We start from the raw sequence: 12,388 nt of genomic DNA, 5'->3' as shown, positions 1-12,388 counted from the left end.
GTGCCTCTAAACAGGAACATGAGCAGGAAGAGGCTGACGTGGATTCAGCAGGTGGAGGATGCCTAACATCAGCTGGAAAGATTTACTGTGACGTTTGTTTGCTGTTTTCGCCTCGTGCACGAGAACATCACCAAATAAACTCGAGACAGTTTTTAATATTTTATTGTTCAAGAGCAAAAAGACTGACGGACTGTGTTTAAGGTAACCTCACAAATGTCACACATGAAATATTCAGTGTTTATTTGCTGGTGTTGTGGAAGTTTTCCACTTAAATAAAGCCTGCAGACGAGCGGTAGCTAACATTCTTTAATCCAAACACACAAAGAACAGAAAAAAACAGCTTGATGGAGAGCCTACATGACCGCGGGGCAGACGGTCAGCAGAGTCTCACTGAGCCTAGCATGGCTCTCAGTTAAATACCTTCTCCAGGAACAAAAGGCAGTACACAGCTGTTTCACACCTTAAGGTTCACACTCCCTTGCTACTTCCCAGAGTCCTCCAAGAGACAAAAGACTCTTCCTGTGGAGCTGTCTGCTTCCCCCAACATCCTTACTACACCCCCCACCATTTGTCTTAACGTATGAGTGTCAGACATGTTAAAATCCAGTGGCATTTTAAAATCTAGTGGTACATTTTGATGCTAATGTGTACTAATTTGGGGTAGATGACAGAAACTAAAACGGCGATGCGTTTTTTATTTTTTCAGAAAACCCGTGGCAGCGGCTCGATGAAGAAGTTGGCAGACAAACCAACAATGCAACAGCGGACTCCATCATTGAGGTCCAGCACTACTTAGTGGAGAGAAACATCCCAAGATCAGAGGATCCTTTAATGTACTGAGGGAATAGGAAGACATCTTATCCGAACCTTTCCCACCTGTGTTAGCCGGTGATCAGCTGATCGCCAGCTGCTCGCCAGCTGATCACGGGGCCGGGTTTAAAAGAGAGACGCCACCCACCTGTTCGCCGCTCGGACATCGTTCTCCTCATGTCAGAAGCTCCAACTCTTTGCCGACGTCAGTGTCCTTCTGATTCAGCAACCGTGAGTGTTTTCCCTCTCGATTCTTTTTCTGTAACGCCAGTCCGAAGCCACGCTTCGTGCACTGACAGTTACTAGATTAACTGCGTGTCTGTTCCTACCCATCGCTAGCCTTCCCCGCGTTTGGGTCTAGCCAGCACGCCACACGGGCACGCCGAATTACCGTGCGTAGTCCGCCCGTTCGTGACAGGGACAGGATGTCCGAGCCCCGAATAGACCCAGCGGATTTCGAATGGCTGAAAGCCGAAGTGATATATCTTCGCGGTGTGGTAGATCGGATGAGCACAAAAATGGAGTCCCTCACCGAGAATCTCCTCCAGCTTTCCACTTCCGTCACCAAGCTGCAACGTCAGCCAGCGCCGGTGAGCGCGGAGCCCCGGATCGGACTACCAGATAAGTGGAATGGAGTTGATGGCCGGCCTGATGGGTTGCTTGCCACTTTAGACATGCTGTTTGAATGTCAGCCCACTAAATATGCCACCGCCCGTGCAAAAGTGGCAATGCTGACCTCTCTCTTGTCTGGTCAGGCTCAGGAATGGGCCGCGGCCCTCTACAACAATAAATCTGCAGCTTGCAATGATTATGCCCTGTTCGTGGAGGAATTAAAAAAGACATTTGTCCCCCCGAGCAGTGAAGTGGAAGTGGAGTCACAGCTGCTTCATTTACGCCAAGGCAGTCGACCTGTCTGTCACTTCGCTTCCCGATTCCGTACCCTGGCCGCTAAGCTGAAGTGGGGTGACGCCTCTCTACGCTCCATTTTTCTGGAGGGACTGGCTGGTTACATCCGAGACGAGATGACCGGCCGTGAGGCCCCCAAAACTCTGGATGAGGCCGTGGACCTCGCCCTGAAGATCGACCAACGTGTGATGTCGCGGCCTCGCCACACCCCCCGGGCCTTCAACCCCTTCCAGCCTCAGAGGGCCACGTCTTCGCAGTCTCCTCCCCCCTCTGAAGGAGCTGCTGCTAGCTCACGCAGCGCATCCAGCGAGGAGCCCATGCAGCTGGGTGGACTCCCTAAGGGAGAGAGAGAGAGACGCTGGCGAGAGGGCCTCTGCGCCTACTGTGGATCAGCTCGACACCGCCGTCCCCAGTGCCCGCTACGTCCGGGAAACGACGACGCCAGGTAGGCTGCAGGGGAGTCCCACCTGGCCCTTCACACTCCTCTGGCCCCTCTCGTTTTCTGTTACCAGTAACATTCCACCTGAAACACCGCCAGTTCTCCTCTGAAGCCCTCCTGGACACCGGAGCCGCTGAGAACTTCATCGACCAAGCACTAGCCTCCCGACTACGCATTCCGTTAACTCCTGTCGATCGATTTCTCCCGGTGACCTCAGTCGATGGACGACCCCTCCAACCCTACCCGATCCAGTTCCAGACCCAGCCGGTTCACATGTCTATTGGGGATCACCAGGAGGAGATCCGGTTCCTTGTAGTCTCGGCCACTACCTCTCCTCTCATCCTTGGGTACCCCTGGTTCCGTCAACACGACCCCCACATCTCCTGGTCTTCCTGCCAGGTCCTGGATTGGGGTCCCCAGTGTCCGCGCCGCTGCCTTCTCTCTCGGACCAAAAAGGACCCGGAGTCAGAAGAGGCCTCACCCCCGGAGCCCACTGATCTGGATAAGATCCCTCCGGCTTACCATGACCTGTCTGAGGTCTTCAGTAAGAGGCGAGCCTCTACTCTACCGCCTCATCGCTCCTACGACATGACCATTGAGCTCCTCCCGGGAGCGGTCCCTCCTCGTGGTCGCCTGTTCTCTCTGTCTCCCGCAGAGAATAAGGCCATGGAGGAGTACGTTGCTGAGGCTCTCCAACAGGGATTTATTCGCCCTTCTACTTCTCCTGCTGCTGCTGGATTCTTCTTCGTCAAGAAGAAAGATGGCGGGCTCCGCCCCTGTATAGACTATCGGGGCTTGAATAAAGTCACCGTCAAGAACCGCCATCCCCTTCCTCTGCTATCCACCGCCCTCGATTCCCTCTCCCAGGCCTGCGTCTTCACCAAACTGGACCTACGCAGCGCCTACAATTTGGTGCGCATCAGGGAAGGGGATGAATGGAAGACGGCCTTCATCACCCCTCACGGGCACTGGGAGTACCTGGTGATGCCCTTCGGCCTCTGCAATAGCCCTGCTGTCTTCCAACATCTAATCAACGACGTCTTGCGGGATATGCTAGGCCGGTGGGTGTTTGCTTATCTGGATGACATCTTGATCTACTCCCGCACCGAAGTGGACCATGTTCGCCATGTGAGGGCCGTGCTGAGCAGGCTGCTCGAGTACCAGCTGTTCTGCAAACTGGAGAAGTGTGCTTTCCATCAGCGGTCCACCTCCTTCCTAGGCTTCACCATCTCCTCTGATGGCCTGACCATGGACCCGCAAAAACTCCAAGCCGTGACCCAGTGGCCTCAGCCCTCCAGCCTTAAGCAGCTACAGAGCTTCCTGGGCTTTGCCCATTTCTATCGGCGTTTTATTCGGAATTTCAGCACCGTTGTCGCCCCACTGACATCCCTCACCAAACCAGCTAACCTGCCTAAGCCCTTCTGCCTCCCCCCAGGCGCAGAACGGGCATTCCGCGACCTCATCCACCGGTTCACCACGGCCCCCGTCCTGCTCCACCCTGATCCTGCCAGAGATTTTGTGGTGGAGGTGGACGCCTCCGATGTCGGCGCTGGCGCCGTCCTCTCTCAACATGGTCCGGATGGAAAACTTCACCCATGCTGCTATTTCTCGAGGAAGTTTTCGCCCACGCAGCAACGGTACGGAGTCAGGGACCGAGAACTCCTGGCCATCAAGTGGGCCTTAGAAGAGTGGCGGCATTGGCTCCTGGGGACGAAAGACCCTTTTCTGATCTGGACTGATCACCAGAACCTAATCCATATTCGGTCTGCCAAGCAGCTCAACCCAAGGCAGGCCCGTTGGGCCCTGTTCTTTGAGCCTTACAATTTCCACCTCGCCTACCGCCCTGGTTCCAAGAACGCTAAGGCAGACGCTCTCTCCAGACAGTTCGCCCAGGATGGCCTCACGTCAGACCCTGGACCTATCCTACCTTCTCAGTGCTTCGCTGCCCCCCTTCGGTGGCCCCTGGAGGACTCTATCCGGGATGCCCTGACCGCCGAACCGCCTCCGCCTCCGCTTCACGGGTTCCCCAAGGACATCGTCTCCGACCGGGGGCCCCAGTTCACCGCCAGGTTCTGGAAAGCCTTTTGCCGCCTGATTGGAGCCTCTCCCAGCCTCTCGTCCGGCTATCACCCGCAGACCAATGGGCAGGTTGAACGGACCAACCAACAGCTGGGGCGCTTCTTGAGGTGCTTCGTCTCTGCCCAACCGTCGCTTTGGCCTCGTTACCTGCTGTGGGCTGAGCTGTCACATAACCTTCACGTCTCTTCTGCCACCGGTCTCTCGCCCTTTGAAACCTGTTATGGTTTCCATCCTCCTATCTTCGGCCATCAGGAGGTGGAGGTCGACGTTCCTGCTGCTGAACAGATGGTCCGCCGCTGTCGTCAGGCCTGGATCAAGGCGCGGGCGGCCATTTCCCGAGCCAACGCTCTGTACGCCAGGCAGCATCGTCGCCGCCCTCGCCCGGGTCATCCTTTTCAGCCTGGGGATCGCGTCTGGCTCTCCACGAGGCACCTGAGGCTCCACACCGAGTCCAGGAAGCTCACTCCCAGATTCGTTGGTCCATACGAGCTCACTGCCCGGCTCAACCCCGTGACTTACCGTCTCCGGCTTCAGCCCGCCATGAAGGTCCATCCGGTTTTCCACGTCTCGCAGCTTAAGCGGCGCGTTACTTCCTCGCTGGCGCCCCCCTCCCCGGCCCCGCCCCCGCCCAGGTTCGTCGATGGGGGCCCTGTCTACGCTGTCCGGCGGATCTTGGATTCCCGTCCCCGGGGTCGGGGGGTCCAGTATCTGGTGGACTGGGCTGGCTACGGTCCTGAGGAGCGCTCCTGGGTGCCGTCCCGCTTCATCTTGGATCCCTCCCTCATCTCAGATTTCCGTCGCCGCCGTCCTGGACCGTCGGGTGCCGGTCGTCGGGGGGGGGGGGGGGGGGGGTCCTGTCAGCCGGTGATCAGCTGATCGCCAGCTGCTCGCCAGCTGATCACGGGGCCGGGTTTAAAAGAGAGACGCCACCCACCTGTTCGCCGCTCGGACATCGTTCTCCTCATGTCAGAAGCTCCAACTCTTTGCCGACGTCAGTGTCCTTCTGATTCAGCAACCGTGAGTGTTTTCCCTCTCGATTCTTTTTCTGTAACGCCAGTCCGAAGCCACGCTTCGTGCACTGACAGTTACTAGATTAACTGCGTGTCTGTTCCTACCCATCGCTAGCCTTCCCCGCGTTTGGGTCTAGCCAGCATGCCACACGGGCACGCCGAATTACCGTGCGTAGTCCGCCCGTTCGTGACAACCTGGCTTTACAGTTTTTGTACCCCAGCTTCATCTGTGCCCTGTGAGCGTGTTTTCCAAAGCTGGGGAAATGGTGTCAAAAAAACGCAATAGACTGAATGTAAAAACATTGGATGAACTTATTTTTCTGAATAGAAATTTATAATAAACTCTGAATTACATTTAAATGGGTAATATTACATTTACAATACTTTCATTTTAATTTTCACTTAATGACATTCACAATATATTTTAAAGATGTCGACAATATTTGCAATGTAAAAGATATAAAATGATTCCATGGAAAGTACCTTACAGTGTATATACGTATGACTAGGTCATTCAATCAGTGTCTGTTGTGAGTCTCAAGTAAGTTGCCTGCAATGATATTTCAGGTCCAGCAGGTGTCAGTATGGAGCAAAACAGCAACACCGTGTCGACACAGCATGGATACAGTTTGGGGAATGTGCTGAAACGCTTCACGAGGCCTCATCTACACATCACTAATATTTACTAATGAAATCTATAAGTGGTCTCCTAATTAATGACATTAGTGATCATCCACCTGTTTTTGCAGTGTATGACAGCAATTACAGGAAGCTCAAACAGGAAAATGCAATAAAACAGGTGAGTCCATAAATGCATTTAGAAGTTATTTACTTAAGCAAGCATGGGAGATGTTGCATACGGTTGATCTTAACATTTGCTAATGTTAGCCTCTGATTTGGGCTGCTAACGTAAAGACTTTTAGCTAGCTGACCAGCAGAGACTAGTTTGCTGTTTAACAGACTACAGTCGTAATTTTATTTAAAGCTGAGCATATTTATCATTATGTCTATTTTGTAGCACATGCAAATGTAAAAAATGTAATTTATGAAATGGTGAGCATCTCATTTCTAGTAAGTGTGATGTTTTGTGACCCCATTGAGCTAATATGATTAAATGACTAGTGATGGGTTTTCCGGCTCTTTTTAGAGATCCGGCTCTTTCGGCTCGACTCACTAAAAAGAGCCGGCTCTTTCGGCTCCGAACCGGCTCTTCAGGTTGTTTTGTTGCTTTAATTATTTAATCATTAACAATAATATAAAATTATGCAGAAAAGGAATTACTAATGTAAAAAAAGTGGTTTTATTTATATATGTTTATATATGGCCCCTAGAGACAAAGCACGTACAAACTCTAAAGCACGTACAAACTCCAAAACACATTTCTAGCGTTTACTGAACTTCCAAAACAGAGCTACCCAGATCACTTAAATTACACAATTGAAAGCATGTGTGTATTGTTGGTGTATTTATAGACAAGCACTCATATTTATTCAAATAATTTAAAAAAAAATCATTTACCTGTTACTACCACACACCAAATCCGGTTGTTGATACTTCCTGGCTTGTGTAGCCACTAGGAAACAAAAGCTCAACACTGCACCCTAGAAACCTGGAGCACTTCTGTTGTCTTTTGTACGTGATTCTGAGTTTGTACGTGCTTCTGAGTTTTTACGTGTTTTGGAGTTTTTACATGTTTTGGAGTTTGTAAGTGCGTCAGAGTTTTTACGCGTTTTGGAGTTTGTACATGTTTTGGAGTTTGTACATGCTTTGTCTCTAAGGGCCACCATAAATATACTTTATTTATTCACTCCACATAAAATGTAATAAATAAATCATATAATACAAAAAACAACTATTTACATTTTAAACTTTTAACTATTTAAATTTTCAGCTTTTTCCTTTTAAACAAATTTAACGTGAAACAACACAAAACACTGCAAACCACAACACAATTAAATATAAATTAAAATATTAAAACAAAAAGAAGATGCATATTCTCTGTCATATGGGCCTGCATGATTTCTGAATCCTTTATCATCTGCAACTGAAAATAGTGGATGATTACTATACCTTTCTAATGTGATGTTGTTGTCCCTCGCTCTCTTTCTCTCTGGCTCTGTTCCTGTGCTACTGGGAGTGTAACTAACGCCCCTCTCCCCTCTGCCCAGCGCAAAGTACAGGCCGTGCGTGCGGAGTTTAGCGGAAAAAAGGGCGAGAGAGAGGGTGAGAGAAAGAAAAAAAAAACCCTCACGGCTCCCAATAAGGAGCCGGCTCGCGTCGTTCACTTCAAAGAGCCGGCTCTAAGAGCCATTTCGTTCGCGAACGACCCATCACTATAAATGACAACTACATCTTGATTAAAGTATAATATAAGTGCAGTGCTGGTGTGCAGGGGTGTTATGCTGCTGACACATTATGAACTGGTATGTCTATATCAAGCTTTTAGTCTAATAATAAGAGATATTTGTGTCTTTCTTAAAAAATCAGATCCACAGTTGTCTGTCATGGTCCTGGATCTTTGACCCAGTGTTTTGGGTTCTGAATTATTAATAGTCTTTGATTTCATTATTATTTATCCTTTCTGGCCTCTTGGTTTCTGTCTCTGTGCTCCTCCTGTGTTCCATGTTTAAAGCCCTTTGTCTTCCTCTGTTTGTTGCTGGGTCATCTGTGATTCACTGACTGCATTTTCCTTGTATGTGCAGAACTTTGTGCCATCAGAAACTGAATTTGAATAAGTTAAATTTGAATTGCTCAACTTGAGTAAAAGCTTCTAAAGCTGGATTTGTATTGGCCTAATTTGAAATCCAATGTATTGGCTTGAAAAGAGCTTCGTTGTACCTGCTGAGTGTTACTGAGCGGACCTACAGCATCTAGAGCTGGAGCAGGGCACAGATTAAGTATTCAGAAGTCATTCATCATTTCAAATGACCAGCAGATAAACTCTCAGGTTGATAATAAATGTATTATCTGTATAAGAAAAAGCATCATGTAAACAAATGATAGCCTAACAGTAACCGTTAAGCTTATTGTAGCTGCTAGCTAAAAACACTAATTTAGCATAGTTAGCCCTGGGTTCAGCTTTGCAAACATGATCGACTGTTTCCAAAGTCGCATCTTGTACACTCTCAGAGCCCTGTATGCTTGCAGAGACCACTACAGTAGGGAGACATGCAAATGAATATCCAAACCATTGTAATTTAGGTTTATTTATGTCTTACAGCATCCCAACTCTGTAGCTAACTTAATAACTTTAGCTAAAGTGAATAGTTAGTCTAATTCATTAGTGCAGCATTACTGGATCACCCCTGTTTGAAATGATATGATATACGACTGTCAGTGAAGCAGTAAACTTTGTGAAAAAACCCAACACTTCACATTCTCTAAAGGGGTCTCGAACTCCAGTCCTCGAGGGCCGCTGTCCTGAAGCTTTTCCATGTGTCTGTTGCAACACACCTGAATACAATTAGTAGGTCATTAGCAAGACTATAGAACGTGACTGCATGCTGAGGTGGTGATTCAGCCATTGGATTCATGTTACAGCAGCTCATGAGTGAATGAACATGGTGCAATAAAAGTACTTTTAGAAGTATATTTTTCCAAACACTTACATTAACTTAAATTTACTTGAGTAGGGTTAGGGGTTGCCACTTCAGCATGCAGTCAAGTTCTATACTCTTGCTAATTTTACTCATTTTACTCAGGCGTGTTGCAACAGGGACACATGGAAAAGCTTCAGGACAGCGGCCCTCGAGGACTGGAGTTCGAGACCCTCTAAACGTTTGGCCACAGCTGTAGATGACACTATCAGTGCTCGTTCACTCTTGTCAATAATTACATTTCTGGGGAGAGAGTGGCAGAGTGACTAGCAACCTTACTGCAGGGGTCCGAACGTTTTTGGTTTTCTTTTGTCCTGAAACTGAAATGATAAAAAGCAATAACCGTTTTTTGTGCACGTCAACCAACTACAGAAGAACTAACAGGACACCAACTCTACCGTAATTATTCCATCTTTTTTTTTGATAACTGTCCTGTGAGTACGTACATCCGCTTCAAGGAAGGCTTCTCTGAAAAGATCTCCAAGGAGACCCATTTGGCGGAGGCAGACTCAAAGTTGTGTAAAACACAGTGGGGTGAATCTGTTTTCTTTAGTAATGGTACGTCTCAGCTGGAGTGAGGATTTTATTTAATAGGTTTCTGGGAAATGTTATAGACTGTGAAAGTGATTCTGATGGTCACTGGCTGATGGTAGTGTCAGAGATTATTGGTTCTAACTACATTTTGCTGTGCGTGTATGGTTATACTAATAGAGCTCAGAACAAGAAACTTTTAACCTTCCTCTGTGAAAACGGGAGCAATGGAAGATAAGCTAATTTTGTTGACAAGGTCATTGTGGGAGGAGACTGTAGCTCCCGATCCCGCTTTAGACCGTTTTCCATCTAGGACTTCATGTCTGAATAATCCTCTGCGTCTCTGTATACTTGGTTTCATTCATCTAACAATGGTTCCAGAATTGATTACTGGTTAATCTCTGACAGTTTGATCAACGACATCTCCAAGTGGGAAATCTCAGCTTCCTCTCTAACTGATCACTGTTTGATTTCCTTGTCCATCTCATTAACCACGGTGAAACATCCTTATTTGGAAATTTAACAACAGCCTTCTGCATAATGACAACTTCTGCCTTGAAGTGAGAAATCTAATGGCCCAAATCAACAAATTAGATGTCACATGTGAGCAAATGGGAATGGTTTAAATTCCAAGTTAAACAGATGGCAATTCAAATGAGCAAATCCACTGCTAAAGAGAAAAGACAGGAGCAACAAACCATTATTGAGAGAATTAACAGGTTATGCTGCAAACAGGATTTATCACTGGACAAACAAATACATCTAAACAAGTTTTAAACTCAAGTGGGCAAACTGTTCTTAGAGAAAGCTAACGGCGCCTATGTTCGTTCAAGAGCCTGATGGGTTGAAGAGGGTGAGAAAAACTCTTCCTGCTTCTTTAACCCTCTGGGGTCGCCAGACATGCCGGCGCGTCAAAAATCACATGACCAATTTAAGACAACACAGGTACAAGATGCAGTAAGTCAGAGTTTAGCGTGTCTGTGTCTGTCAGTGTCGTGTCCAGAGCATGGAGGCACTACCAGGAGACAGGCCAGTACATCAGGAGACGTGGAGGCCGTAGGAGGGCAACAACTCAGCAGCAAGACCACTACCTCCGCCTTTGTGCACGGAGGAACAGGAGGAGCCCTGCCAGAGCCCTGCAAAATTGCTGTCCAAATTCAGGGGAAGGATGCTTCATAGGATCCTTCGATGGCCGGGTAGGACGGAACTGAGCAGCTGTGAAATTGGACAGCCTTCTAGCTTCAAGTCCGCCCTCACTTCTGTTTTTGTCCGCCCACTAACGCCAAAGCGCAAAAACTGAAAAATGGACTGAGAAATGTTGCTCGTACGTTAGCCTCATCAGAGCCAGTCATATGCAGGTAAAATAATCGACCCTAAACTACACACATTTAGGAATTACTTAGCTAATTCAACGGATAATGTCACTGACTGAATGATTGCTGGTCATTCGTACACATTCACCATATTATATAAAATAAACCAAATGTCCTTGAAACTGAGAGGAGAACATGTTCTATTTATTTCTTATCATTCATTGGATCCTGTAACATATTTGTGTGCATAGAACAGCAGTAAAAATGCTGAAGCTGAAACAGGTAACACGACAAGCTTAGTTACACAGATGAAGTGTGTAAAATATAAGTCACAGCGCATTAGGGTTGCCAACTCCCTGAGAAATAAATAAGGGACACCTCGTGGCCAGGGCCGGGCGACCCAGTTGTCTTCACCCTTCCCAGTGTGGTGAATTTTTTAGCTCTTTTTTTGTGTGAAATTATTTTTTTTAACCATTTGACTTGAATTTGATTTAAGTAGATGCGTATTCTTTGTGATATCAACACATGGGAAACAAAAATCATTTAGCCATTTATTTTTAGCTCAAAATGACAACATTAACACAATAAAACGGGTCTCTTTCTTAAACAGAAGCCTGTCATGCTTAACTTTTGAGAATAAAAGTAAATCTTTCTTTAAAAGAACTCTGTCCTGCTTAACTTAAAATTATATAAATTAATAGAAAACAATAGAAAGAAAAATATTCTTGTAACAGTGCACATTTAGTGCATTTAGTGCAATTGGCTTCAGCAGAGGCATTATTTCAGCTTTTGCTCCCGTTTGTAAACCCACTTGTTCCCATGATTACGCATCATAACTCATCATCATTATTCATCTATGTATTACTTTTATGTATTACTCATCTATTTGTTGTAATCATCTATCCTTGCAGTTGTTTATTACACAAAATAAATTATATTATCACACTTCTGGCCACATAGCGCTGATATTCACTGCACATGCCCATTTTAACCTTAACCAGAGGGTTTAAAAAACAAACAAACCAGTGTTTACCATATCTGGTTCTCCGAGGCCTGGTAGACAAAAATTGGTTAAGGGTTCCCCGAGCTTTCACGCCCCTCTTCATGTGCTCACCATTAGAAGCACGCCTATGGAAAAAGTGCGCCGGCACACAGTGCAGTGCGCTTTATAGATGTTATCGTGCACTTTTCCAGCCAGGTGTTTTCCTTTTCCCATTCTTCCCTGCACTTTTGCAGCCTTTTTTTTCTTTCTCTGAGAGGAACAAACATTGCTGGTCTAATGCCTGGCTCACACTGTGCGATTTTTGGCCCATTTTGAGCCGATTTTTGAGTCGTGCGACCAATTTGGTGATCGGCCCGATTTTGGCCTTCATCGTGCATCGTGTAGTATACGTGGGGTAACGAGAAGCGATTAACACCTCACGACCAGCTCCCGATCATCAATCGCTCGTGAGGGTGTCACCGCAGCCGCTCACACTGCTCACGCGCAAACACGTAAACGTCGGTGAAAAAGACGGAGCAGCACGGCTGTGCAGCGTGTGATCTGGACTCAAGCGATGGAGGCACAACTTGTAGAACTTTGGAAAGCTCATCCGAGCCTTTTCGATGTGGCATCACCAAATTATCACGACCACAACAACCGTGAAAATAGTTGGATTTACATTGCTGCTCAATCACAGCTGCCTGATCATGTTTGTCATTAGT

General features: G+C 47.2%; 1 protein-coding gene across 5 annotated transcripts in view; it reads left to right on the top strand.

Annotated features, from left to right (window-relative positions):
• Positions 1 to 12,388, top strand: part of LOC146510784 (protein NLRC3-like) — a 161,617-nt gene that overhangs the window by 104,338 nt on the left and 44,891 nt on the right. The window lies entirely within an intron of this gene.

Source organism: Neolamprologus multifasciatus, chromosome 9 (assembly GCF_963576455.1).
Source record: "Neolamprologus multifasciatus chromosome 9, fNeoMul1.2, whole genome shotgun sequence".
Taxonomy (NCBI): Eukaryota; Metazoa; Chordata; class Actinopteri; order Cichliformes; family Cichlidae; genus Neolamprologus; species Neolamprologus multifasciatus.
This window is presented reverse-complemented; position numbering and strand designations above follow the sequence as displayed.